This window comes from Mytilus trossulus, unplaced genomic scaffold, assembly GCF_036588685.1.
Source record: "Mytilus trossulus isolate FHL-02 unplaced genomic scaffold, PNRI_Mtr1.1.1.hap1 h1tg000138l__unscaffolded, whole genome shotgun sequence".
Taxonomy (NCBI): Eukaryota; Metazoa; Mollusca; class Bivalvia; order Mytilida; family Mytilidae; genus Mytilus; species Mytilus trossulus.
The window spans coordinates 210874-227469 of NW_026963302.1; the positions used below are offsets into that span (position 1 = coordinate 210874).

Consider the following 16596-nt stretch of genomic DNA (forward strand, 5'->3'; position numbering starts at 1 on the left):
CTTCTTTGGACAATCAAAGAGAGGAATCGCACAAAATTACATTTCTTGAGGTTGTACTACAACATGTGCAACCCATTGAAAATACTTTAATATTACATCATTGGTATACGTAATAATATATATCAAATTATGTATATACAAAAGTTCGTTTTTTGATAACAGGGCAGACTAACTTACCCCTTGATATTGTTGTCATGTTTTTTTTAATTATTATAAATCATGTCAAAATTTGTGCTTCCAATAAACATGATAAACCCCCGTACGAGTCCTAGATCTAAAAATAGATCTAAAAATATTCTATGTAGTTCGAAAGAACAATCATTATTGTAATTTTTTTCCATCACGAGCTGAAAGTACTAGAAAAGTATCGAAGGTAATCATATAGCGTTTCATAAATGTCACATTTAGAGTCATAGATCTAAAAAGAATCTATTTATAGTTCAAAGAATAATCATTATTGTTTTTTTTCTATCACGAGCTGAAAGTAATAGAAAAGTATCGAACGAACGCTAATTTTAGAATCTTAAATCACATAAATAAAAAGAAGTAAACATATAGTATTTCATAACTGTCAGATTAGGAGGGAAGATTTATTGTAAGTATTTCAAGCGTCGGCAAAATAAATTAAGTTGAATAACAATAATTTCAAAGCAAAGATTTTTCGTTGATTGCCTTTTGAAAAAAATAAGTTTTTTCTCATCGGGCTTAATAATTTTTAATTGATACCTAATGGCGCCGAAAAGAGACACAGCGATCCTGCTTTCCGTCGTCGGCGTCGTCGTTAGGTTAAATTTCTGGTAAAATATTCAGGAATCAGTAACATTTTTAACCTTCATAGATTTAAAACAGAAATATCCTTTTCAATTCCCATATTATTATTTTCACAGTTAACCATTAACATACATATTATTTATGTTTTTTAGCTGTTCATAAATATGTTAACCTTCTTATAACTTATAACAATAATAGTCTTTTATTCAGAAGCAATACAGCTTATAGAATTTACATATACAAACATAATAGCATCAGTGAATAATTACACGCATGTTTTATAATTACAAACAGTTTGTATCAATGACGGTTGGACAATGACAACAAATAATATAAATAATGAAATATAAGTATAATATTATGAATGACAAATGTTATCAGCTAAATAAGATTACAAAATATTTTATGACAGAGACGTATTCAAGGACAGACCTGAAATAATCTAGGTTCTTCTCATAAGCTTTACGAAAATGATTAACAGATCATGATTTTGTACACCTTAGCTAATTACTAAATGGCAGAACCAGTATATAGTGACGAAAACAGTAGTGATGTCGAAATTGATTAAATTAAATCAACCTGAAAAGTTTTCGCTGTTGTTGTTTTTCATTTTGGTAGGCGGCATATCACTTATATGGTATTACCAATAGTATTTCAACTTCTGCAAAAAACAGTCTATTTGAAGATGTGTGCTATAAGGATGATTGCCGTTATAATTATTATTGATTTCTAATCACCTATAAGAGTCATCAAACGGATATAAAAAAGAACTAAATGTGAGATATGGGACGAATAACTGGTCACTTCATTGATGAATTTATCCCGAACCACTTATCTATAGATGGACTTGTCTACAATGAGCGAACCCGCCCAGTCAAGTGAAATAAATCAAGTAATAATTGCACTCTTAATTAATATATCATAAATATTATGTATATACACTCAGTCCTTAATTTACTTTAGTATTACATTTTGGTGAGTAATAAATTAAAAAAGTTTATCTACACACTTTAACAGAATGACTGTTTACACCATGAAATTTTCACTTAGTACAGGCACATATGTGTAATCTAAACAGTTTAAAAGCCTGCAAACACCTCGGTAAATAATTGTTTCATCTAGTTGTGTTTTTAAAAGTTAAAAACCTTGATGGATTTTGATGAACATTTTGTTTCCTTGCTACAGAAAATAGTGAAATAAACACACACACCTGTGTTTTTATTGATTCAATTTACACTATTTAAATAACTTTTGTTGAGTAGATTTCTATTATCCAGATACAATACAATCATTCCCTAAGGGGAACATCTCAAAGATTTCACATGACTTTGTTTATTTTTACACCATTTATGACAAGGAAAGAAAATGTTAATCACAATCCACAATTTTGTTTTTTTCTTTTTAAAACACAAAAATGATTACAATTCTATATATCTAAGTGCTGCCAGGATTTTAAACTTGTAACATTACACAGTTTTGTCTGCATTCAGAGATAATTTTATGGTGTAAACACAGCCTTTTTTTTTATTGAAGTGTATAGGTGAACCTTTAATGAAACTGCGATGAACAGGGTTGAGTGTGTTATAATAAAATTATTATATGGAGAGAAAAAAAAAAACACGAAAAAAATATTAGGAAAATGAAAAAAATAAATAAAAACATGATGATAGTTACTAATGAAATAGAAATTATCAATTGATAGGTATCATCAATAGTTTTGGAAAATTCATCTGATTGCTCAACTTTGTGTCGTCTGTAATATACTTATAAAAATAATATGTAAAAGATGAATTAAAAATGGTGGAAGAGAGTGTCGTTGAAATGGTAGAAGAGAGTGTCTTTGATATGGTGGAAGAGAGTGACTTTGATATGGTAATAGAACGCATTTCGTGTGAAGGAAATGAAACATCTATTCAAAATCTAGAGCACGATGATTATATTACCTTACTTGTAAAATCAATTAGAAAAAAAGACAAACCTCGCAGTTATTTTTGTGTTAATGGCTGCATAATGATTGGTATCAAAAGAACGAATTGGCAATACAAGCGAAAGGTCAAAAATTTACATTGACTTTAACTATTCTTAACATAAAGCAAAAACGAAAGAATTGAAGGAATATCAGAAGACTTTATGGATAAACAAGTTTTAAAAAAATTCTATCACTGTCCAAGAAAAATTGTGCAAACCTTAAGATTGAAAGTCACAGGACTATAATAATTTAATTAAGGAACATAAAACTGAAATGACAGGAATCTGCGCAGTTTGAATGGTGCATATTAGCAAGTTTTGCGAATTATCCATATACTAGCATTTCTGCAAAACGGTTTGCAGAAGCTGGATTTCATTATAAGGGAAACGCAAATGAAGTCGTCTGCTTTTGTTGTAAATTAAAACAAAAAAACTGGAGGTCAAACCAGAGCCCAGGACATATACATAAAGACAATGCACCTCAATACTATTGTGGTGTGCAAATCTTAAATATGATATCAATAAACAATGATATAGAGACGACATATAGTTTTGTTGGTTCATGGGAAAACTCCACGGAAGCGCCAAAAATATCGATAATAAAAGAAAATAAAGATGAAACATCTTTGAATTCAGCAAGGAAAAAGAAAACAAAAGAAACAAAAGAAACATAGTCAGGAACAATGTAGCTATGGACCGGAAAAGATTTACTATTGAACAAGGAGAACAAATTGTGATTTCCTACATTTTTGTAGCTTGTCACCCTAACAACATAACTGGTAAATTCCAGAAAACAATAGAGGTCTGTAGTCATCACGGCAATCACCACGCACAGCAGTCCCTGTGACTCAACTCACTTCAAATATGGAGACATTGAGCATAGGTGTTTGTCTAGAGAAGCCCAAATATCAAAATATGTTATAAAGACATCTCGATTGTCATCATATGCAAATTGGCCGTAGATGAGTTAGTGACTGCAGGTGCCTTTTATACCGGTAAATATATATTTTGTAATAAAGTCAACATATCTAATTGTATTGTTTTTATTTATATCAATATCGATATATCTGTTTATGAATAAACTAAAGTAATACTTGTCCACAGCATATTTTGCTTGCATAAATTATCTGAGAATATGATGATATGACAATGGATAAAAATACACGAGACAAATCAATGTGTACTGATAATTATCATGTAGTAGTATTCAAATTCAACATTACACCTGAACAGTTATTATAACCATAACTGTCCAATCCAATGATATAAATCTCCATCAATGTCCAAGTTACTTGGGTGTAGACAACTATTTGAAACCGTAAGGTCTGCAACATTGAGCAGATTTCATAGTCAGCTAAAGAATTTTAAAATGAAAAAAGATCAAACAATGCAAACCAGAAAGCAAAGACCCTTGTAACACCGTTTCAAGCAGCAAATAAAATATAAATCTATTATATTACGTATTTCGGTGTTGACATGAAAATATGGAGTTTGTCAAATAGAAATGTTCTGTTTGACTCTTTTGAAATACAAGGTAGTTAAGCACCGTCCTATTTTTTTTTTTAAATCATTGTATTAAGGAATGTTCTCCTAAATGTAAATCTTTAATTCATAGTCCGGGTTTGACCTTACGTTTGTTCTAATCAAGCGTCAATGAGGAACATCAATTAGTTAGCTGCGCAAATAATGCATATATATTGTTACCATTATTGTTTGTATGACAGATCAAGTCATAAAAGCATAAATAATAAGTCATTTATGAAAAAATTGTTTTACTTGACCATGATAAATAACAGAATAAGTTGTACGGTTCAAGTTCCAAGATTTTCATAATTAAATATAGAGGACAACTGCAGATGTTTCTTTTGCAGATGTGGTCTGTGAGGATGAGATCTTCGGGATTTCCAATGGACAGAGCATGCGCGGTGGTTTCCGAAATGCCAATATGCAAAACAGCGTATGGAAGAAAAGTTCATTGAAGATGTGCATCATGTAAAGGATCCTGAAAATATTTCAAATGTAAGAACCAACATGCTTAAACTCTATAACAGCAAATAGTTTTACATTTTTGTGACATTATATTGTCTGAGATTTTATCTTCGCCAATGCATTACAAATCTGTACTTTTAGAAAGGCATAACACCACATCTTCCTATATCTATCTATAAGAATATTTCTTTTTTACATTGTTTGAAGTACTGGCAGTATTTAACACTCTACTTTTATCTCGCACTAAGGAGGCTTGCGGGTTTAAGATTTTTAGAAAAAAAACAAAACTTTTCATTACAAATTTTATTAATTACCTTAATTAGTTGTTTCACTATCATATGGTACAAAAATCATTCCAAAAAAAATTAATTCGTGTTGACCCCAGGTGACTTTTTAAATGTAGATATCATTGAAAAAGCTCAAAATCATTTCCCTTTGATGCAAAAATGCCATATTTTAGCATTAAAATTTAAATATCTTTTTTAAATCATCGGTGACCTATATTTTTTTTATAATTGTTTTCGAATTTAGTTCTTTTTTTATTTCGATATAACCGCTATTTCTCCTATTAGTTCAACAGAAAAAAAGGACATTAACAAAAATGTATGCTTCTTTCGAAGACAGATTGTGACCGTAAATGAACGGTGACCCCATTTTTTTATTTCATTTTTCTATTAAGTAATAGATAAAGGTCATTTATGGAAAAATATAGCTAAATCCTATATTGAATAAGAAAAATCATTAAGACCTGCAAGCCCCCTTAAATGTATTATGATGTTTTATAATACAGAGTAAAGTAAGGATAAAATTTATATCAAAATAATTGAAAAAATGATCAATGAAGTTGGAAATAATTTGAATTATAATTGAGTTTAGATATGAACGAAATGTAGTCAAATCAGCTTTAACGATCTTACAAATATCTAAAGTTCAAGATAATATTGGTAGTAGTTATTAAGTTAATCGAGAAGGATAGAAAAACAACTTATGAGGAAGATTTGGTAAAAAAAAAAATTTCACATATGCAGTAAAAAATCAATTCAAACAATCAATTGTACTTATGTATTTACATATTTCATAATGTTCTTTTTTCAGATATAACAACTAGTTTGTTGTTTGAAATAATTAATACAAAAGGAGAAGAGAACAAAACAAACGGCTTTTAATCATCCTGTTCAAAGTATTCATCAATCAGCATATGAAGCCAAAAATCATATCCAGGTTACACCTTAGACGAACAGACAAATATTGACCCATACATTGAATGTAAGTGTATAAAATTTTACTCTAGACGAAAACACATTTACGAAAAATTCAAGATCATCTTCTGAAACAGCAAATATCAAATATCCAATAGAGCGTAAGATTAATATCAGAAAAAAACATATTTATGGACAGAAAAAAGTAACATCACAAAAATACTGCACTCTGAGAAAAATTCAAAACGGTAATTTCCTAATCAAATGGAAAAATCAAATGATAAAACACATGAAACGAATGGGCAACAACTGTCACATTCCTGACTTGATACAGGCATTTTCGAATATAGAAAATGATGGATGTAACCTTGTATAGCGCTTAACTTCTCTATTGTATGACAGTCGCATCAAAAATTCCATTATATTTGCAATGATGTGTGAGGAAAACAGACATAGTAGGTACAAAATAGGGGTACGGCAGTCACAATCTCGATAAGAACAAAGGCAAACAAAATTTTACAAAGAAGCACTAAAAACATCTATCAAATTTTACAACCACATTCATTGCTTATATGTATTTGAAATCAACCAATGACGGATTGAAATATATGAAGTCCTGTCACTGAATGGCAAGGTTCACATAAAATCTAGAGAAGAGTCGCGTGTTTGACGTTATTCAAACGTCATTCTGTCAATGATGAGGTCACTAATGGAATTGTTAGGATGAAAATAAGAGTAGATTCGGTAAGGTCCTAAAATGGTCCCCCTTTTTTAGCTTAAATTTTAAATTAGGATTTATTGACCAATCTCACAATGAATCATATTTAATAAAGTGACTACATAGGAAATAATCCCTTTTGCTGAAAATTTACGTTCTTGCGTTTTATCTGTGACGTCACAAATAGTACTTATTTTGATTTTCCACAAAAAAATCTCAGAAAATAAGTAAATCTCTATCGATTATTGGACAGGAAACAAAGAGCGCATACGTCTTTAAAAATAATTTTTGTAAAGATATTTTACAAGTCTACTTTAAATATTTAGTTTGTAGACGCCTAAGCTTCATATGAACTAATTTTTGTTGAAATTCGACCGATTTGGTCAAATGTTGCCAAAATCTCGAATCTTTAGATGTGAAAATCAACGTAGAAAAAGCCTTTGACCAAAAATAGATATATTTAACATTCTCACATGACTTAAAGACAACTTGAAACATTTTTCATTTTGTTACATTGAACTTTATAATTAAGGCTAAACATGGCCCTTACCGAACTTATACCGAAATTGTATATCTCTATTACTATTTGATATACAACATCTTACTTTGTGATTGGTTTGAAGTAGCACGGAAATGTTAATATTTCAGAGTACCATCCCGTTTTTAAGTTTTCTTAATCATAATTGCTCAAACTTTATTTGATATGCATTATGTTTTGTCAATTTTGCATTTGCTCCCTAATCTTTAACCTCTTAGGCAAATCTATGTCTTTATAGCTCTATATATTTACCAGTCAAATCGTTAAATCACTTGTCAATGAATAATGATAATGCAACATGTATTTATATACTGACCATATCAATAAGATAATTTGCTATTCGCCCATTTTTTATAGAATTTAGAAGATTTAAATGAAATTGATAAAACGAGAACAAATATTTTAATGTTTTATAGTATAACAACAATGAATTTTAAAACGTTTTATTTAGTTCTGTGGATTGTTGTAAATGCTTTTTCTATGAAGGAGGTATAAGAAGATGTGAGAAGGGAGATTTGCCTTAGACAGATTATGATTGATGGTATCTCAAGACTTAGTGCCCATTTGTTATACAATACAAAGGAGAGAAATTTATTGAGGATGTACAAAAGGGAAAAAAAACAAGAAGTTACGAAAAAGTGTAAGTACAAATCAAATAGTGTACACTTCAATTTATGGCGCTATGCATAAGTAACTTCTGAATAAGCTGGAGATAAGAGGCTATTAAAACGTTTAAGCCCGCTGCATTCATTTGCATATTTCCTTAGTCACAACCTGTTGTTCAGTAGTTGCCGTTTTTATGGTGGGGTTCATATGTTTTCTCGTTTCGCTATTTTTATATAGATTAGACCGCTGGTTTTCCTGTCATTTTGTGGCCTTTTAAAGGTTGCTATTTGGATTGAGTCAAGGTTCTGTGTTGAAGACTTTGACCTTTAACTGTTTCCTTTTTACACATTGTGACTTGGATGGAGAGTTGTCTTATTGGCACTCATACCAAGTCTTCTTATTTCTATGACACTATACCAAACACATAGACGAAGATAATTTTATTTGTATACACATGTTTTGCACTAATTTATACTAATTATACTAGATTCACGCAATTGAAGCTTCTGTTGTTTAATATTTCAGGTGGACGAAAAAGATCACAACTAGTGAATTAAATGGGTAGACAAATAATCCAACAGGAAAAACAATTTTTGATTTAGGAACCGAATTTGTAGTTGTAAAGACAGCCTATACAAGATTGAAAGAATCTGGAATATATGGTTTGTATATATTTGTACTATTCACCATGAGCTCAGCATTAAAGATAAAAGTATAGATGATAGACCTAACAGTTTACATATTGTACTGGCATTTTCGTCTCAACAGTTTACCAAAAATAGTTCAATTGGGATAAGGTTACATCTGTTTTGAGAGTCACTGATGTGTTTTCTTCGGTTTTGATGTGTTACTCGGATTTGTTTTCGCAAAATAGAATTGTGGCTATTGAACAGCGGTATACTGCTGTTACATCTATGTACCAAAAGTACTTGCTTGGTATGGTTGATGATATATTATCATTTATTTCTTAACAATTTAATAATTTGATGTTCACAATGATCGATGTAGAAGAAAAAAGTGCATTAACAGTACAATCATAGCTATATAAATATAAAATTACAAGACGATAAATGTCATACGTTTCTGTGTTTTGGCTACTTGCAAATATGTATACATTATAAAACAAACTTGTTTTTACAGATATTGGGGCAGCGCTATTATCAGAGACAATTTGTGAAAAAGAAGATAGTGAAAATCAACTTGCCTCTTTTGACCAGACTATTGATAGTTGTAGCACAACATAAGAAAAAAAAAGCAGACGATACAAAACATTGCAACAAAACACCAGACACCATTGAAAAAATAGATCCAACACTTGAATGTGAGCATTCACATATATAAGAAGTATCCCCTAAAAACAAGAACATTTATTAAAAACGACAATGAAAATAAAAATTCATATGAAACTTGACACCATTTACCAGAAGTTCGTACAATATTAGTAACCCAGTTTATAGCGTTCTATTGAATATTTTGTTTATACAGTCCAGTCAAATAAATACTCTCTAAATAATTCAGTACTTGGTTATCAGTCATTGTATTAGTATCTGATATAAAAATATTTTCATTCCGTAGGCCTTGGCAAACTTTTCAAAAATTGGATGAAAGACACCAGAGGGACAGTCAAACTCATAGATCGAAAATATACCGACAACGTCATGGCAAAAAAACCACCTTAACATACAGACAAACAATAGAACAGTTGACCAACCACAGAAAATCAAAGACTAGACAACACGAACCCCACTAAAACTGGTGGTGATCTCAGGTGCTCCGAAAGGATAGGAAGAATCTCAAATTTGACAAGTTTCTTATGTTAATAAACCATGTCTATCTGTCTGTCTGTGAAAGAAAGGAATAATATAATGAATTTGAAATGCATTTATTTTTTTGCTATACTATCTAATCATAAACCTCTACTTTCAGAATCTAACATGAGTCTGGAAGAGAAGAACCGGAATTTAAAAGATCAACAAACCTGTAAGATTTGTCTAGCCGAACCGGTTGCCTTGGTTTTTCTCCCATGTGACCACATGGCTGCATGCATTTATTGCGCTCCAGCGTTGAGAAGGTATCCAATCTGTTGAGCTTTTATTAAAGGAACTGTTAAAGCTATGATGTGCTGAAATATTTCCAGAACGATTTAACACTTTAGAAATAATTCTAATTATCAAATGAATTCAAATGTCCCTTTATGTAAATAGATTTTTTTTAAAAAGCTGTGAAGTGTGCGGATTTTGGAAGATGTAAAGATGTAAAATACAATTTCCTGAACCTAAAATGTATTATGATAAGAAAGATGTTTATATTGTTGATTTGTTATTATTTGTTATCATTTTTTAATTGCTTTCAATTATTATTTGTTATTTGTTATTATTCATTAAAAAATGATAACAAATAATAACAAATAATTATTTATAACAGTTAAAAAAAGATATCAAATAATAACAAATAAACAATATCAACATCTTGCTTATCATAATACATTTTAGGTTCATAAAATTGTATTTTACATCTTTACATCTTCCAAAATCCGCACACTTCACAGGATTTTTTTTATTAATTATTATCACAAATTTTCTGTATGGTTAAAGAAATGACTTTAATAAATTGTATTAGGTACTACTAATTCCTTTTGTCGTACATATGCTGTTAGTATAATCGCATTATCATTTTATTCTGTATGGTTATGTCGTATAAATGTAATCATACATTATTCGATTAAGAACAAATAACATAATTGTTGCAAAAATGTGTCTACATGAAAAGGGTCTATGCAATTTTCGTACCGTTAATGTTTAAGAACATGCATTTAAAGTATGGTTTATCTTTGATTTTATTCCATAAAATGTTCTTTTACTTAATAAAATCACTAGCACTGATTTGCTTGTTCATTTATTATCAGCATATATATTAAACGTCAAATTTCAAATATACTGTTTGATAGTTAGAGAATATCCATTAATATCGAATAAACAAAATTAAAAGAAAAGAAATCAAAATCAATTGCGCCCCAACTAGTAACATGTTTAATTTTCTGTACATACTATTTCAAAGTTGATGTGTGGAATATGAATAAAATAAATATATCGTACACCATATTAAAGAACCTAATTGGACTTGGTATTTTGTAACCGAGGGCTTTAATGATTTCTCTGACGTAAGATATGCTCATATAAAAAGTTGTGAAGTTGGAAATCTGAAATTATCATACTAAGTCACTATTATATCCGGTCTGCGGTTTTGTTAGTTTTTTATTATGCTGCATTGAATAGTCTTCCTTCGTTTGGAACTTGCGGAAATCCATATCACTCAGAGATATAGAAAACGTTAACTACATATGTCTTAAATGTTTATTAAGACATACTTCAGGCGCAGTTTGATACTAACATAATCAATTTAAGATACTTACAATTGTGGTAAAGTTCGTGTTTCTCAGTCGTTAGTATTCAATGATAGGTTGTGTGTACTGTTGTTTATCTTTTAGTCTTTTTCTTTTTTTAACCATGGTGTTGTCAGCTTATTTTTGACCTTGAGTTTGAATGTTACTTTTGTATCGTTTACCATTCTTTTACAACTTACTTTTACAGAACGTGTTTTGTTTTTAATAAAACAATCGATATTTCAATGGAAACTAACCGTGCTCCTGTTCTTGCCAACTTGTTGCTTACTTTACATGAGACATTCATCATACAAAAGCGTCTTATACAGAATAAAAAGTAGGTATTAAACGTTCCGATATAGAGATGCTATTCTCACATCAGGAATTCATACTTTTGTTATTACGTTGAACGTACCTATTCTATCGAAATTAAAATGAAGGATACTACAGTTACAGTTAAATCTACTACATCGCGTTTTTATCTAAAAATTGACAACAGGGTCCGCTGAAAACAAAACTCACGACAAAATAAATGTTTTCCTTGCCAGAAGCAAAACGAGTGCTGACATTAGTAGAACAGGATCATTTTTCCCCTTCCAAATCAACCCCTTCTTGTCAGAGTTCGTGTTGTTGTTCAGCATAAAGTTATGAGTGACTGTCATACAAGTAAGAGGTTTAGCTAGCTATACAACCAGTTTTTTTCCACCATTTTCTAAATAAGAAAATACCTTTACCAAGTCAGAAATGTGACTGTTATTGTCCATACGTTTGATGTGTTTAAGCGTTTGTTTGCTATTTGATTGCGGACTTTCCGTTTTGAATGTTTCTTAGAGTAGTTTGTTTGGGCTATGATATACTTTTTTTCGAATTGTGTTCTTTTACACTAATAGCTTTTGTCTCTTTTTCGTGTCACGGTACTTGTCTATCCCAAATTCATGTATTTGGTTTTGATGTTATATTTGTTATTCTCGTTATTTTTGTCTGATGCTTTGTCCGTTTCAGTGTGTGTTACATTGTAATGTTGTGTCGTTGTTCTCCTCTTATATTTAATGCGTTTCCCTCAGCTTTAGTTTGTTATCCCGATTTTGTTTTTTGTCCATGGATTTATGAGTTTTGAACAGCGGTATACTACTGTTGCCTTTATTTACAACTTTTTTTCCTGTGAAATGGACTAATATGCTGACTGGACATTTACTCAAAAAGTTTTAGTGCACATTTGTCGTTACATCAGGTGTTGTACTAATAATGGTGCGTACAGTTTACCGAATTTTTACATCTCTAAATAAAGGCAATTGTATCACACGGGCTTAAGTTGTTTTATTATGCAATAATCACATGCTGTGTCCTTCACTTCGTTATAATTGTAAATGCAATACCTATATTGTTATCTTAAAACAACATAATATAACGTGTTTAGTAAATGTTGAACTATATATGCGATGCACTTAAATGATATCGTTTGTATATTATATTATTCAAGTTAATTATTCATAATAATATTCATTATAGAAGATGAAATGTTCATCACACGATTGAATATAATAACATTATGTTAAAGAGATACATGTATGTACATAGAAGTTTTACCCGTTCGCGATCATCTCTTGCATTGCTACATCAGAAGTTTTTATTGGACTCTATGCAAAATGTGTTTGATTATCATGAAGATAGGAATGAACTTTTTAAAACATAAAACATGTTCTATCTGTTTATCCTTTGTTACACCTTTTACGTCTTCCAATTTGTTTGTAGTAGGGTTCGTGTTTCTAAGTCTTAAGTGTTTTATTAAGTTATTTTGCAGACAGTATTTTGTCCTTTCTTTTTTTTTTGTTATTTGTCATGATATTGTCAGATATAACTTCAACTAAAAAAAATAAATGAGCCGTTTCGTATCTTTTGCATTCTCTTTTATATGGCAATATATAAAAACAAGAACATACATAGAGCTATTAATACAATAATACAGATAAGGTATATAAGGTAAGTGTTGGTGTTATTAATTCAATAATTATAATAACCTGTTTTTAAAATAACACTTACCAAAAACACTTTATATCTTAAAAGTAATTATACAATGTGAGATGTATGAAAACATATCATTGATACCAGGCTTAAAATTTGCTACGTTAAATACGAGTTTCGTCAACCTATATAGCTAAGACTTATCATTGGCACTCAATTAAAACACGAAAGACCACATCAAACACGAATTTAAAGAGTATACCAAGCTAAGCAAATTCTGCTAAGTCGTTTCAAATTCGAACGCAGGAAATGATACTCTACATGATGGGATTAAAGTGTCAATGTTATATAATGTAGTGACAAAAAGTAGCATAACAGGTTAATTGAGTTCAATTGAAAAAAATGACATTTTTAAACATTTGATTAAAAAAGGAAAAGGAATTCTGTTCATTATTGACTATTATTACTGTTGCATTTGACCGCTTGTGGAGAGTTGTCTCATTGGTACCACATCTTCTTTAGTGTACTTTTTCTTTGATTAAATGTTCATTTTGTAAAGATAAATAGAAATGTTTTTGTTTCATCGTCAAACTCCTTCAGTATGAATAAACTTTTAACTGCTGGATAGTATTAAATTTCTGTTACATGTGTAAGTCACAAAATTATCTTCATCATCAGTATAAATTTAGTTGATATTCTGCTGTATTTGTCTGAAAAAAACATATATCAACAATCTGTATCGTTTTGTTAGATATTATGATACTTCTTTTTGCAACTTTCTTAAACTGCTACTTTGTTCAAAGTTCTTAATCATAAAACATACTCGGACTTCTCTTAACTGAGTTTTACTGTGCGTACTGTTTTGTTTTTATTTTTCTACATTGGCTAGAGGTAAAGGGGGAGGGCTGACATTTAAAAAAAACATGCTTAACCCTGCCGAATTTTTGCGCCTGTCCAAAGTCAGGAGCCTCTGACATTTATTATTTTAGTTATGTGTATAATTCAGAGTTTAGTATGACGTCCATTATCACTGAACTAGTATACATATTTGTGTAGAGGCGAGCTGTGAAGGACACCTCCGGGTGCGGGAGTTTCTCGCTGCATTGAAGACCCATTGGTGGCCAACAACTGTTGTCTACTCTATTGTCGGGTTGTTGTCTCTTTGACACATTCCCCATTTCCATTCTCAATTTTTTTTAATATATTTATAATGTCTTCACAGGTAAGTATTGGATTTAAACCAGATACAGTAAGTTTTCAAAAGTGATAAAGGAAAATTTCAGCTTAAACATAAATCTTCTTGGTGACAATTTTGTGTAATGTAATGCGACAGAAAATTTGATAGACATACATTACGAATAATTGTTGATAGCCTACCTAATATAATACTTGAAATAAGGGTTTTAAATATTTTTAAAAGAGGGATTGGATCTAAAAATATAAAGAGCACAATAAATTATATTTAATACCAGTCAAAAGATGCGTTACAAATCCTATTCGGCGTCCGTCCGTTATATATATATATATATGCACGTAAAGTGTTTACATCTCTGACATTTAATTTTTAAGTTTATATTTGTATATTTATCATTGAAAATCTAAGATGCGCTATTTGTTTTATATAACATTGTATATATCTTTTACATGTGAATTACACAGGCGGGTACTTAAAGATGTACATAGGTGATATAAGGTAAAATTAAATAAATCAAGAATTCAAAATTGCTACTGTAAGCTGAAAAAGTATTTGTTAAAGATCAAATTAGCTAAAAATATTGATAGGTCATGAAGCTATTTTTCAAGATATTTGATTTATAAAATATGGCGGGAAAATGCTGGCTCGGACTTTTACCTTATATTGGCATTGGTATTATTTGGGTCTCAAATCACAATAAGAAAATCAAGAATGCTTAAATATTTTCAAATGACCTTTTATGAGTTATTAAGTTTTATGTTAAAAGAAAAATAGGTGTTATGGGGCAAACTATTCTACCTTGTATCGTATGGAAAAAAAACAAGGAGTCCGAAGATTTGACACTTATTCAAAAACCTCGCCTAGGTACATCCTTAATAATAATTATTTCATACCTTAGCTTCTGAAGTTATCGCAATGGTTGTAAAGTTTAAGGTTCATCATAACCTTTTGGCAAATACGACCGTATTTTCACCAAAAATTTTACTCTGAGTACAGACAAACCTTTGGGCACAACTTTTTGGAATTTTAAATCCTCATTGCTCTTAAACTTTGTACTTGTTTGGCTTTAATTTTTTTTATATGAGCGTCACTGATGAGTCTTGTGTAGACGAAACGCGCGTCTGGCGTACTTAATTATAATCCTGGTACTTTTGATAACTATTTACACTACTGGGTCGATGCCACTGCTGGTGGACGTTTCGTCCCCGATGGTATCACCAGCCCAGTAGTCAACACTTCGGTAATGTGATCATTTTTATAAATTTCCTGTTTATAAAAATAAAATGAATTGCAAAGTAGGATTTATTCCTTCCTAAGACAAGATACTTGTATCTACGTTGGCCATTCTTTTTTTATAAAGCAAAGCAATACCAACTCTTTCAATTTGTCTTTTAGTTTGGAATGTGGAATACTTGTGTAAAAAGTAGAAAAGTAAAAAAGACACCTAAATTTTTATAAATTTCCTGATTACAAAACTTTGAATTTTCGAAAAACTAAGTATTTTCCTATCCCAGGCATAGATAACCTTAGCCGTATTTGGCACAACTTTTTGGAATTTTGGATCCTCATTGCTTTTCAATTTTGTACTTGTTTGGCTTTATTAATATTTTGATATGAGCATCACTGATGAGTCTTGTGTAGACGAAACGCGCGTCTGGCGTACTAAATTATAATCCTGGTACTTTTGATAACGATTTACACCACTGGGTCGATGCCACTGCTGGTGGACGTTTCGTCCCCGAAGGGAACCACTAGCCCAGTATTCAACACTTCGGTGTTGACATGAATATCAATAAAATGATAATTTTTATACATTTCCTGTTTACAAAACTTTGGATTTGTCGAAAAACTAAGGATATTCTTATCCCAGACATAGATTACCTTAGCCGTATCTGGCACAACTTTTTGAAATTTTGGATCCTCATTGCTCTTCAACTTAGTACTTGTTTGGCTTTATAAATATTTTGATACGCGCGTCTGGCGTACTAACTTATAATCCTGGTACTTTTGATAACTATTTACACCACTGAGTCTATGCCACTGCTTGTGGACGTTTCGTCCCCGAGGGTATCACCAACCCAGTAGTCAAGACTTCGGTGTTGTCATGAATATTAATAATGTGATCATTTTTATAAATTTCCTGTTTACAAAACATGCAAAACTTTGAATTTGTCAAGAAACTAAGGATGTTTTTATCCCAGGCATAGATTACCTAAGCCGTATTTGGCACAACTTTTTGGAATTTTGGATCCTCATTGCTCTTCAACT

The 16596-nt window shown here is 30.6% G+C and overlaps 1 long non-coding RNA gene across 3 annotated transcripts; it reads left to right on the forward strand.

The window, feature by feature from the left end:
* Positions 1–541: 541 nt before the first annotated feature.
* On the forward strand, positions 542–10205 carry LOC134700444 (uncharacterized). 3 transcript variants are annotated; one of them, XR_010103874.1, is made up of 8 exons: positions 565–595; positions 2474–3734; positions 4611–4758; positions 5824–5994; positions 7670–7823; positions 8315–8451; positions 8930–9110; positions 9716–10205. It is a non-coding gene; the product is annotated as an uncharacterized LOC134700444 (long non-coding RNA). The 3 variants fall into 3 exon arrangements; XR_010103875.1 differs by lacking the exon at positions 2474–3734 and having other exon boundaries at positions 542–595; positions 9716–10106; XR_010103876.1 differs by lacking the exon at positions 565–595 and having other exon boundaries at positions 1166–3734; positions 7635–7823; positions 9716–10107.
* The last annotated feature ends 6391 nt before the right edge of the window (positions 10206–16596 follow it).